The following is a 13560-nucleotide window of genomic DNA, read 5'->3' as shown; positions in this document are numbered from 1 at the left end:
AACTCCGCTATAACGTGCCCCGTGATAACGCGAATTCGGTTATAACGTGGGGTGAGTCTGGCCCCGGCGGCTGCAGCGGGCGCGGGGCGTTTGGGATCCATGCCCCGGCGGCTGCAGCAGGAGCGACTCTCCCTGCAGCCCCGGCCCCTGGGGTTCTCACCTCTGTCCCCGGCAGGGCTGGCTCCAGCCTGCCCCGGGGGCTGCGGCGGGCGGTCCGGCCGGGAGAGCGGGGCTGCCACGGTCCGGCTGGAGGTCTGGCCGGGGTCGCGGGGCGGGGCTGCGGGGCTGCCACACTCTGGCCAGCGGTCCGGCTGGCGTCGCGGGGCTGCTGCGGTCCGGCCAGGAGAGCGGGGCTGCTGCGCTCCGGCCGGCGTCGCGGGGCTGCGGGGCTGCCGCGGTCCAGCCGGGAGAGCGGGGCTGCTGCGCTCCGGCCGGCGTCGCGGGGCTGCGTGGCTGCAGGGCTGCCGCGGTCCGGCCGGGAGAGCGGGGCTGCCGTGGTCCAGCCGGAGGTCTGGCCGGAGTTGCGGGGCGGGGCTGCCACCCCTTCTCTCTCTCCCCCCGCTCCCTCCCTCCTGCTAGCCAGGGCGCACACTCTGCTGCAAACTGAACACAAGTACAGTGGAATCCCGCTATAACGCGACCCCGCATTTACCGCGATTGAATTTTTTGGACCCCAACGATAGCATTATAGCGGGGTTCCACTGTATGCAGAAACAGTCCAGGGTTTAAAAACACAGAAAACCTGTTTATAAAAGTAATGTATAGTGATAAAAAAGTTTCCCCTAGGTTTTAGACTAACATGGGTTATTTTTTAGTAAAAACTGTGAAGCTGCAGCAAAGCCCTTGTTAGCAAAAACAGCCTCTGTGATTAGAGAGAAGAAAGCCAGAACATAACAAAAGAAAGTCCTAGGCCTGCTTTTAAAACAAAATTATACCAAAAACTTGTACTAAAAAGAATAGTAACTTTCACAGTAAATAAGCTTACTATATAAAATAAAAACTGTTTACAAAAAAAGTTTTAAAAAGCTGAAGTATGTAGCCAGAGGCCCTCCTGCATTTTTCCCCAGAAAAAAAACAAGTAAGGGGCTCCCTGCTCTGCTCTTATCTAAACAACCAGGACCCTGTAACAAAAGTTGACCAACACATAAAACAAACCATTAAAAAATGTGTTTTTTAAAGTAATGCCTTAAACCCCCCTCTTTTTAACTTATTAAATAAACACATGAAAAAACAAACCTCCCTGAAGACACATTCCTTTATTTATAGGGGTGTTTCAATAAAAAAGAGCATGCAGAAGCACCTCAGACCTAAACCCACAAAACCCTTACTAAGAAAAAGTTTTCCCCCAAGGTTTTTAGTGAGAATCACTTGAAACAGCCTTTTGAAGGTAGTGGATTAGAAAAGAAGAAGACCTCTTTGAAAAAACAGGCTACCCGAAGACACTTTTTTTATTTAGCCCCATTGGCATAAGTGTTTCAATAAAATGTAAGTATGCAGAAACAACCCAGGGTTAAAAACACAGAAAACCTGTTTATAAAAGTAATGTATAGTGATAAAAAAGTTTCCCCCTAGGTTTTAGGCTAGCACTGGTCATTTTTTTTAGTAAGGACAGTTTGCAACAGCAGGCTTTTGCAGCAAAGCAGCTGTCAGCAAAAACAGCCTCTGTAAACCAGCAGATCAGAGATAAGAAGGCGGCTTCTTGGCCTGCTTTGTAACAAATACAAGTGAAAGTTATATTAAGTTTTGTAAAGGAATAAACACTTGAAAAGACAAGCCTGTATGAAGACAGAGCCCTGGATCCGAGAGAAGTTTATTTTCCTCCCCACTTTGGAACAAATCCATGTGAAAGTTATAGTAAGCTTTTATTTTCCTAGGGCTTTTAGATGTAAGTATGAATTTTTCTGTTGCATGATTAGAACGTCTTTGTTTTTAAATGTTTGCAACCCGTGTGCTGAGACACAGGTACAAGCTCCTGTGTTTGGTTTGGGTCCATAGATTTTATTAAAATAATACATCACAGGCTGGAGCTGGAGCTTTCTTTACATTTTAAAAACAGATACGGCTAATGAGGCTAGCCAGTGCTCCATGCACTATAGTCCGCCTTCGCAAGGCTCTAGGGGTCACTCCGTCCGTTTGCTTGTTTTTTTACCCAGACTTCTTTCCTCACTTTTTAAACGCTGTTAAAGTTTTAAAAAATGGTGAGATTGCATTGAAAGATACTTTAGGAAAGTTATAACAAGTATTTTATTCCATTTACTGATTGTAAAAGACAAAAACCACCGCTTTGTGACTGCATGAAGCTCAGAGATAGCCTATCTGAAGAATACCCTCACCCCTTGACTTTTCCCCCATACTTTTAACACTTGCTAAACATGCAGTGTTTCATGATATAAAGGTTTTTAACATTTAACACGAAAATACAGAATTAACTGAGATGTAACATAACATGACCTTTTTAAAGGATATTCTGTATGCAGTGAGGCCTATTTGAAGCATTATGTTTTTTTTAAAGTTTATTATGAAAAAGCCGTATTGACTGAGCTGTAACAAAACAAGGCATCTCTTAAGGATAATTTGTAGAAGTTTAGTGAACTAAAAAGGCTTAAGATACTAGGCTGTCCTTTTAAAAATAATTTTTTTCAAGTACCAAAACAACAACTGGGTAAGAATATGAAAACTGGCAATTGAGGGGAGTTGACATATGTGTTTTAATAAAAAAAACCAAGATTGCTTTTTAAAGTTTGGATTTATACAAAAAACACAAGAAAAAATAGCGTATGTAAAAAAGTTAGCTGTTTTTGACCTGCGATATGGAGCCTTCCTCACCCCCGCTCTACACACACACATACACTTTTCTCCCCCCTCCCCCTTTTTTCTTCTGCTTTTTTAATGTTTTTTTAAATCTAAACCAAGAACAAACAAATTAAAAAAAAAAAAAGCCCGAGCCCCAGAGATCAGGCCATGGGGGTAAGAAAGCTGTCCTGTTTTAGGGGGCATGTTGATAATTCCTTTAGTGAAACGGTTTTGTAGGCAGCCTGTCTGTGTTAGTTGTTATGCTTTAGCATGGGCAAGCGTTTATCATTCGGAAGCACTTTTCCACTTTAGGAGGTATTATCTCCCCCATCTTATGGCCTATCAGAAATAGTAACAAAAACAAGCTTAACGATACTTTGTAGAAAGGCCTACAAAGCAATAATTACAATTTTGTTGATCCAGTACCTCGTCTCCGTACAGACCTTCGTTTGATTCGTTTGGGTTCTCCTGGCCGGGGGCCGTATCTTACAACGACAGCCCTAAACTATTTGCTAAGCGTATCATGCGCCCTCCCTCCCTAAATAAGGAGGAGCTTCTATTTAAACAGGTCTGATGATTAAAGATGGCTGCACCTCGAAGGCCCTGGCCAACACCGGCAGTCAAGCTTCTCATGAAGAGAGGTTATACGGTCGCTGCTATGGGACCTGAAGAAACAAACATGCCCTTGTGGCAAACAGTGTTTGAGACGGGTCATGGGAGCGGGGAGACAGGGATAGCTAATGATGCCTGTACCCTCAGGAACAACGCGGTGGAGAAACACGAAGCCAGACTGCTGGGCCATGATTTGTTTGAGATTCCGGCCCATGGCCAGGAGAACCCAAACGAATCAAACGAAAGTCTGTACGGAGACGAGGCACAGGTACGTTGTATGTAAGAATGTTCAAAGGGGTGGTTTGGCAGGGACTGATGCTCGGTTGACTAGAGCCTTTTGGATCAAGCCTGCACAGAGACATATTTCAGTTGTTGTTGTTTGTTGTTTTTAAAAGCTGCATGCGGAAGGGATCTCTTGATACACGGTGTAAAAGGTTTTAAAATCATGTTATGAAAAAGTACAAAGATGCCTTACACGCATTTCTTACTGTCAATTTTTCAGCAGCTGAGCGATGGTTCTTCAGAGGACTTGGAGGTTTTGGACACCGACAGCTCCGAAGGACTGAGCAGTTTGGGCCTGATCTGTTTTTGCCCAGACACAAAACCAGATGCTCTACAAAATGCCAAAACAACGGGGGACGCTTATTCTATAGGCCTGTACTATCTAAGTTGAGGGAGAAATTCGGTATTAAGCTGGTGCGAGTTCATAACCATAAAACTGTGATGCATGCAAGTGTGCGAGCGGCTGTGCACGGAATCATCAAGCACTGCCTGAGAGAGAAACAAAATGAGGATTGTCCTGGGTGCGCCATAGATGCCACCGGTCAGAGGCATCATGCCTGCGTGTACTGGTCTTTAGATGACGTGAACTGTAAAATTAAAGAAATTAGCGGTAGTTTGTGTCTGGAGAGTGTGTTAAATATCATCATCACGCTGGGATACGCGCTGCAGTGCCTCTGTTTAACCCAGGAACATTTAGCTCTAGGGGCAGAATTGGTGGACAAAGTGACAGAGGCCGAGGACCGAAATAGCGTTTTAGATGAAATCATCAAACGGACAGATAAATGTTTAATGCAAAATGTTGAACGTCTTCTGCTTGCTAAGAAAAAACACTAACAGAGCGTGTTTTGGGAACAAAACAGGCCGTGTTGTAAAATAAAATGTCAGTTGAAAATAACTGGGTAAAGCGTGTTTTTATGGAGTTCGAGGGGTGTGGGGTTTGTCAAAAGGGCAGTAGGTTGCCCCCGTAGTATATGTGCAGTTAGGTTACAGTTTGTCAACAACAACAAAAGGTATATGAACGGCCTGTTCCTCTAACAAAGGCCCAACCACCTCACCCAGCCCTGGTGTTTGTGCATGAGGGTTATAGGCTCCCTATGGACTGTTGCAAAGCAGCCCCAGAACCTCTCTTAAATCATACCATCTTCCGCTTTGGCTGTACCTTTTCATTTTCCATCCCAAGGCCCTCTGCATTAGGACTTAATCCTAGCCCCTCTGATTTTAACAATGTCTCAGGTCTCTTGTCTACTGTTTCATATTATTTAATGCTGTACATCATCTAGGGTTACAGTTTGCATAAAAGTGTTTTATAAAAACAAAACAAAATATATTCTCTAGGGGCTCAGACAAGATAATGATCAACAAAATTGTAATTATTGCTTTGCAGGCCTTGCTACAAAGTATCTTTCAGCTTGTTTTTGTTAATATTTCTGATAGGCCGTAAGATGGGGGAGATAATACCTCATAAAGTGGAATGATAAACGCTTGCCCATGCTAAAGCATAACAACTAACACAGACAGGCTGCCTACAAAACCGTTTCACTAAAAGAGTTATCAACATGCCCCCTAAAACAGGACAGCTTTCTTACCCCCATGGCCTGATCTCTGGGGCTCGGACTTTTTTTTTTTAATTTGTTTGTTCTTGGTTTAGATTTAAAAAAACATTAAAAAAGCAGAAGAAAAAAAGGGGGAGGGGGGAGAAAAGTGTATGTGTGTGTGTAGAGCGGGGGTGAGGAAGGCTCCATATCTCTGGTCAAAAACAGCTAACTTTTTTACATAAACTATTTTTTCTTGTGTTTTTTGTATAAATCCAAACTTTAAAAAGCAATCTTGGTTTTTTTTATTAAAACACATATGTCAACTTCCCTCAATTGCCAGTTTTCATATTCTTACCCAGTTGTTGTTTTGGTACTTTAAAAACACTATTTTTAAAAGGACAGCCTAGTATCTTAAGCCTTTTTAGTTCACTAAACTTCTACAAAATATCCTTAAGAGGGCCCTTGTTTTGTTACAGCTCAGTCAATACGGCTTTTTCATAATAAACTTTAAAAAAAACATAATGCTTCAAATAGGCCTCACTGCATACAGAATATCCTTTAAAAAGGTCATGTTATGTTACATCTCAGTCAATTCTGTATTTTCGTGTTAAATGTTAAAAACCTTTATATCATGAAACACTGCATGTTTAGCAAGTGTTAAAAGTATGGGGGTGTGACGATGTGGGGGGTTTTCTTGTTTTCTGTGGAGTTTTCAATGGTTTGCATGCAGAGGGGGTGGGACTCGGTTTCCCTCGGTGTTACTGGTTTAACGAGGTGAGGGGAGAGGGAGTTTGTTTTGCAGAGGACCGGAGAGAGGACTTGGAGACCCAGCCGATGGCCTGGAGGATGGATACCGCAGCGACCGGTGACCTGGCAACCTGGTGACCCGGAGGCCCAGCTGAGGAGACGCAGCCGGTTCTGGCCAGTGGGCGGACAATGGGCTGCAGAGTGAGGAACCAGTGACCTAACCAGACGATTCCAGCCAGAGGACAGAAGCGAGGAGAGGAGGCCCCGGTTTACGACCCTGTTTACCTGGAGAGAAGACAATGGACAGAGGCAGGGCTTGGGGCCGGGGAGCTCAGATGCCCAGCTGGGAGCAGGGGGGCTCTGGGCTGGAGAGGGGGAGCAGGCAGAGCCCACCGGGATGCAGGGGAGACTGGGATGTGCTGTGCTGAGGGAGGCCAGGCCTGAGGCCCTGAGAGTTTCCTGTGCTGTGTTCAACTCTCAATAAACCCTCCTGTTTTATGCTGGCTGAGAGTCACTCCGGTCTAGAGAACAGGGTTGCATCAACCCCTTCGGGGGTGGAGGCCCCGGGGGTCCAGAGCGAGTGGACTCCCTGAGGGGGCCCACGGCGAGAAACAGGTGTGCTAAGGCTCCGAGAGGTGCGGCTCCAGGAGGTGGAGGGGCCTGACCCCGAGAGAGAGTGGACCCCCGAGAAGGGCTGTCTCACTAACAGGAGCACCCCCCACGGACCACACGGGGCCAAGAGTGGGCATGATCTGTGAGTCCGTGACAGGGGGGAAAGTCAAGGGGTGAGGGTATTCTTCAGATAGGCTATCTCTGAGCTTCATGCAGTCACAAAGCGGTGGTTTTTGTCTTTTACAATCAGTAAATGGAATAAAATACTTGTTATAACTTTCCTAAAGTATCTTTCAATGCAATCTCACCATTTTTTAAAACTTTAACAGCGTTTAAAAAGTGAGGAAAGAAGTCTGGGTAAAAAAACAAGCAAACGGACGGAGTGACCCCTAGAGCCTTGCGAAGGCGGACTATAGTGCATGGAGCACTGGCTAGCCTCATTAGCCGTATCTGTTTTTAAAATGTAAAGAAAGCTCCAGCTCCAGCCTGTGATGTATTATTTTAATAAAATCTATGGACCCAAACCAAACACAGGAGCTTGTACCTGTGTCTCAGCACACGGGTTGCAAACATTTAAAAACAAAGACGTTCTAATCATGCAACAGAAAAATTCATACTTAAATCTAAAAGCCCTAGGAAAATAAAAGCTTACTATAACTTTCACATGGATTTGTTCCAAAGTGGGGAGGAAAATAAACTTCTCTCGGATCCACTGGATTACAAAATAAGGGGAATCTAAACCAGCTGTTACTAAGGTTCTGTGGTTTTCCCTCTGGCGTGTTCTCTGCATGCTCTTTTTTTTTAAATTGAAACACGCATGTAAAAATGTTAAATAAAGGGCTCTGTCTTCATACAGGCTTGTCTTTTCAAGTGTTTATTCCTTTACAAAACTTAATATAACTTTCACTTGTATTTGTTAACAAGCAGGCCAAGAAGCAGCCTTCTTATCTCTGATCTGCTGGCTTACAGAGGCTGTTTTTGCTGACAGCTGCTTTGCTGCAAAAGCCTGCTGTTGCAAACTGTCCTTACTAAAAAAAATGACCAGTGCGAGCCTAAAACCTAGGGGGAAACTTTTTTATCACTATACATTACTTTTATAAACAGGTTTTCTGTGTTTTTAACCCTGGGTTGTTTCTGCATACTTACATTTTATTGAAACACTTATGCCAATGGGGCTAAATAAAAAAAGTGTCTTCGGGTAGCCTGTTTTTTCAAAGGGGTCTTATTCTCTAATCCACAGGGGCGGCTCCAGGCATCAGCACCCCAAGCATGTGCCTGGAGTGGCAAGCCGCGGGGGGTGGCCTGCCAGTCTCTGTGGGGGCCGCAGTCAGGCAGCCTTCGGCAGCATGCCTGCGGGAGGTCCACCGGTCCCGCGGCTTCGACAGTAATTCAGCGGCAGGTACGCCGAAGGCGCGGGACCAGCGGACCTCCCACAGGCATGCCGCCGAAGGCTGCCTGACTGCCGTGCTTGGGGCGGCAAAAAACATAGAGCCGCCCCTGCTAATCCACTACCTTCAAAAGGCTGTTTCAAGTGGTTCTCACTAAAAACCTTGGGGAAAAACTTTTTCTTAGTAAGGGTTTTGTGGGTTTAGGTCTGAGGTGCTTCTGCATGCTCTTTTTTATTGAAACACCCCTATAAATAAAGGAATGTGTCTTCAGGTAGGTTTGTTTTTTCATGTGTTTATTTAATAAGTTAAAAAGAGGGGTTTAAGGCATTACTTTAAAAAACAAATTTTTAAATGGTTTATTTTATGTGTTGGTCAACTTTTGTTACAGGGTCCTGGTTGTTTAGATAAGAGCAGAGCAGGGAGCCCGTTACTTGTTTTTTTTTCTGGGGAAAAATGCAGGAGGGCCTCTGGCTACATACTTCAGCTTTTTAAAACTTTTTTTGTAAACAGTTTTTATTTTATATAGTAAGCTTATTTACTGTGAAAGTTACTATTCTTTTTAGTACAAGTTTTTGGTATAATTTTGTTTTAAAAGCAGGCCTAGGACTTTCTTTTGTTATGTTCTGGCTTTCTTCTCTCTAATCACAGAGGCTGTTTTTGCTAACAAGGGCTTTGCTGCAGCTTCACAGTTTTTACTAAAAAATAACCCATGTTAGTCTAAAACCTAGGGGAAAACTTTTTTATCACTATACATTACTTTTATAAACAGGTTTTCTGTGTTTTTAAACCCTGGACTGTTTCTGCATACTTAAATTTTATTAAAACACTTATGCCTAAGGGGCTAAATAAAAAAATGTGTCTTCATATAGGCTTGTCTTTTCACGTGTTTATACCTTTACAAGACTTTCACCTCTCTCTTTTTTAAAAAGTCGGGGAAGAAACAAACTTCTTCTCTCTAATCCACTGGTTTACAGAATAAGGGGAATATAAACTGGCTGTTACTAAGGCCCTGTGGTTTTAAACCTGGGGTGTTTCTGCCTGCTCTATTTTATTGAAACACACCTGTAAATAAAGGGATGTGTCTTCATATAGGTTTGTCTTTTACAGTGTTTGTCCCTTTACAAGACTTAATATAACTTTTACTTGCATTTGTTAAAAAGTTTGGAGAAGAAGCAGCCTTCTTATCTCTGATCCACTAACTCACAGACGCTGTTTTTGCTGAAAAAGCATGCTGTGTCAAATTGTTCTTACTAAAAAATAATCCATGTAAGTTTAAAACACAGGGGAAAAACTTTTTTATCACTGTGATTTACTTTTACAATCAGGGTCTCTGTGTTTTTAACCCTGGTATGTTTCTGTATGTTCACTTTTTATTAAAACATATGCAAAAATGCTAAATGAAGGTATGGGTCTTCATATAGGCTTGTCTTTTAAAGTGTTTATTCCTTTACAAGACTTAATATAACTTTCACCTCTATTTGTTAAAAAGTGGGGGAAGAAACAAACTTCTTCTCTCTGATCCACTGGTTTACAAAATAAGGGGAATATAAACTGTCTGTTACTAAGAATCTGTGGTTTTAAACCTGGGGTGTTTCTGCCTGCTCTTTTTTATTGAAACATTCCTGTAAATAAAGGACTGTGTCTTCATTTAGGCATGTCTTTTCAAGTGTTTATTCCCTTAAAAGCCTTAATATAACTTTCACCTCAATTTGTTAAAAAGTGGGGGAAGAAGCAATCTTCTTCTTCTCTCTAATCCAGGGGTCGGCAACCTTTCAGCAGTGGGGGGCCGAGTCTTCATTTATTCACTCTGATTTAAGGTTTCACGTGCCAGTCATGCATTTTAATGTTTTTAGAAGGTCTCTTTCTATAAGTCTATAATATATAACTAAACTATTGTTGTATGTAAAGTAAATAAGGTTTTTAAAATGTTTAAGAAGCTTCATTTAAAATTAAATTAAAATGCAGAGCCCCCCCCCGGACCGGTGGCCAGGACCTGGGCAGCGTGAGTGCCACTGAAAATCAGCTCACGTGCCGTCTTTGGCACGCGTGCCATAGGTTGCCTACCCCTGCTCTAATCCAATGGTTTACAAAATAAGGGGTTTATAAACTGTCTGTTACTAAAAACCTGGGGTTTTAAACCTAGGGTGCTTCTTTCTGCCTGCTCTTTTTTTATTACAGCACATACAAAAGGGATGTGTCTTAGGTTTGTCTTTTCAAGTCATTATACCTTTGCAAAACTTAATGTAACTTTTCCTTGTGTTTGTTAAAAAGCAGGTAAAGAAGCAAACTCCTCTGTGATCCACTGACTCACAAAGGCTGCTTTGCTAACAGGAGCTTGGCTGCAGCTTCACATTGTTGTTACTAAAAAAAAATAAAAAAATAAAAAAAAATAACCCCTGTTAGTTTAAAACCTAGGGGAAAACTTTTAAAAACTGTTTGTTATTAAGAGCTTATGGTTTTAACTTTTATAAAAACCCCTATGTAAAAGGGCTACATGGCGGGGAAAATGCTGGGGGTCTGTTTCTTTAGATAAGAATAAGACAGTTAAAAGGGGAGGGGAAAGAGGAGGGAGATGGCTCTTGTTTAAAATCTTGGGACTCTAGAATTGGTTCAGGAAAATGAATTCTATGACGCTATTGTAGAACAAACTCTGATTGGTCCGATCCAAAGGCGGTGATAACAAGTCTGAGAGGGTCTGAACCAGGGAAGTTGCCTCATTCTACAGAAAGACTTGAAAGGTGAGATTTCTCTCTCTCTCTTTCATTCTCTCTCTCTCTCTCTCTCTGATTCAACCATGTGCTGTCTATCTTTGCCCTTTGCAAAGCCCTTTTCCCTTTTCTTGCCCTGTTCTTTCTTTTAACCTCTCTTTTTTCTTAACCTACACTGGTATTGAATAGTTTAAATGCATTTTTATTCACCTTTTTACCATGTGCTTACCAAACAGGCTTTGCCTTAGTAAATTCCTTTTTTAAACTTAGTTTTTAATGTTTTTAAATGCTCTTTTCTTAACCTACCCTGGTACTGAATAGTTTAAATGCATTTCTATTCACTTTTTTACCATGTGCTTACTAAACAGGCTCTGCCTTCGTAAATTCCCTTTTTAAACCTAGTTTTCAATATTATTTAACTTTTTTCTTAACCCACCCTGATATTTAATACACCCTTTACATTTATCTCAAAATTTTCTATTCTTTAATAGCCTACCAAACTAGGCCTTTACCATCATCTCTCCTTTCTTTAATAACTTACCTCTATTCTTTCAAACTAAATCTTTAAAAACAAAAATCTCTTTCTATTCTTTCATAACTAGCCCTTTACAAACATCTCTCCTGACTCAACCACATCCAATAACCTTTCTTTCCCTTTTTCTCTAAATCTTACCCAAATTTTATTTTTTCATCTTTAAACTCTCTCACTCTATTCTTTCAACCCTTTTCTCTCAATGTATCCAAGCACAAACACACATAACACTTCCCCTAGTCAAACACACACACAAATTTTCAGAATGGCTGCCGGCACCAAACTTTGGCGCCAACGGAAATGGGATGGGAAGGCGGGACATAAGCCCTAAATGGGGTGTGGAAACCTGTCAACAAATGCATGGTGATGAATGCTATCGAGGGATATACTACTGACACTGCGTTACTTATGTCAACACTATCAGTCCTCTAGCAGCAGTCCCACAATGTCCAACACTGACTGCTCTGGTCACAATTGTGAACTCCACTGTCAGGGCCGGCTCTAGGATTTTTGCCGCCCAAGGCAAAAACAATTTTGGCCGCCCCCCCCCCCCCGTTTTTTAATTATCCCCACCCCCAGCCCCGCCTCAACTCCGCCCCTTCCCCAAATCCCCAGCCCTGCCTCCTCCCCCAGGCTCTCAAGCCTGGGAGGGGGAGCAGCGGTGCGCGAAACAGCTGTTTCGCGCGCCGCGGCCGCTCTGGATCTCCCCCTCCCTCCCAGGTTTGAGAGCCTGGGAGGGAGGGGGAGACTCCGAGTGGCCATGGCGCGGGCGCCGCTTCTCCCCCTCCCTCCCAGGCTCTCAAGTCTGGGAGGGAGGGGGAGCAGCGGCGCGCGAGCGGCAGCGGAGGTGAGCTAGGGCGGCCAGGGCACATTTTTAGGGGCGGCATTCTGGCGCCGGCCATGCCGCCCCTAAAAATGTGCCGCCCCAAGCACCAGCTTGTTTTGCTGGTGCCTAGAGCCGGCCCTGTCCATTGTCCATGGGTCATGGAGACTGGAAAACCCACACACACTTTAAAACCTCACATATTTTTGAAATGCCTTTTCCTGATTGTCCAGCTTGGCAAGCACCTGTGAACACAATGAACACAGATGCTGCAGACTCTTGGGGACCTACAGGTTTAACCATCACGGGCTTCTTTCCCTTTGCAGTCCGTGGAGAACTCCATTATAGTACCTCCCTGCACTCCACCCCAACGTTCCACATGGCATCAGTGGGCCCGCATCCCTACCCCTACTGCTCCTCACTGGGGGACAACCACAGCTTCCCAGACACTGACCTGTGAGAACCACAGTTAATGTATGTGTCGGTAAAATGGGGAAAGGTTCTCTCCCCTTCTGAAGCTGTGCTCCATAAAGTTATTAATTTTAATGTATTTGCATTTAGATGGCACCACATTTTCTGAAGTGCTCTGGTTGCTTAATAAAACTCTGTTGTTTGGAAAATCATCCATCTGTATTAGTTCCCGACATGTGGTGCAGAACGCATAGTGATAGTGAAAGCATCCACTTACTTGTTATTGTACAGTGTGACACAAGTCATAGGATCAGTGACAAACACAGTGTAATAATCATGATGTACAGCAGTGGTTCTCAACCAAGGATACATGTATCCCTGGAGGTACACAGATGTCTTCCAGGGTGTATATCAGGGGTTGGCAACCTTTCAGAAGTGGTGTGCCGAGTCTTCATTTATTCACTCTAATTTAAGGTTTCGCGTGCCAGTAATACAATACATTTTAACATTTTTAGAAAATCTCTTTCTATAAGTCTATAATATATAACTAAACTATTGTTGTATGTAAAGTAAATAAGGTTTTTAAAATGTTTAAGAAGCTTCATTTAAAATTAAATTAAAATGCAGAGCCCCCCGACTGGTGGCCAGGATCTCGGCAGTGTGAGTGCCACTGAAAATCAGCTCGCGTGCTGCCTTCGGCACGTGTGCCGCAGGTTGCCTACCCCTGGTGTATATCAACTCATCTAGATATTTGACTAGTTTTACAACAGGCTACATAAAAAGCACTAGTGAAGTCAGTACAGACTAAAATTTTCTACAGACTCCGACTTGTTTATACTGCTCTGTATACTCTATACTGAAATGGAAGTACAATATTTATATTCCAATTGATTTATTTTATAGTTAGTTATATGGTAAAAATGAGAAAGTCAGCATTTTTTCAGTAGTAGCATGCTGACACTTGTATTTTTATGTCTGATTTTGTAAGCAAGTAGTTTTTAAGTGAGGTGAAACTTGGGGTACACAAGATAAATCAGCCTCCTGAAAGGGGTACAGTCATCTGGAAAGATTGAGAGCCACTGGTGTACAGCACATATCCCAAAACGAATAGGTGCAT

The 13560-nt window shown here is 43.1% G+C and overlaps 1 protein-coding gene across 1 annotated transcript in view; it reads right to left on the bottom strand.

Moving 5' to 3' along the window:
• The window catches only part of ECE2 (endothelin converting enzyme 2), a 29293-nt gene extending 25999 nt beyond the window's left edge, over positions 1-3294 (bottom strand). The window contains exon 1 of the mRNA XM_065411207.1: positions 3220-3294. The gene's annotated coding sequence lies outside the window, so the exon portion shown is untranslated. The remainder of the gene's footprint in view (positions 1-3219) is intronic.
• Between the last annotated feature and the right edge of the window lie 10266 nt (positions 3295-13560).

This window comes from Emys orbicularis, chromosome 9 (assembly GCF_028017835.1).
Source record: "Emys orbicularis isolate rEmyOrb1 chromosome 9, rEmyOrb1.hap1, whole genome shotgun sequence".
In the NCBI taxonomy this organism is placed as follows: Eukaryota; Metazoa; Chordata; order Testudines; family Emydidae; genus Emys; species Emys orbicularis.
The sequence above is the reverse complement of the archived record's forward strand: the minus strand, read 5'-3'. Positions and strand labels throughout refer to the sequence as shown.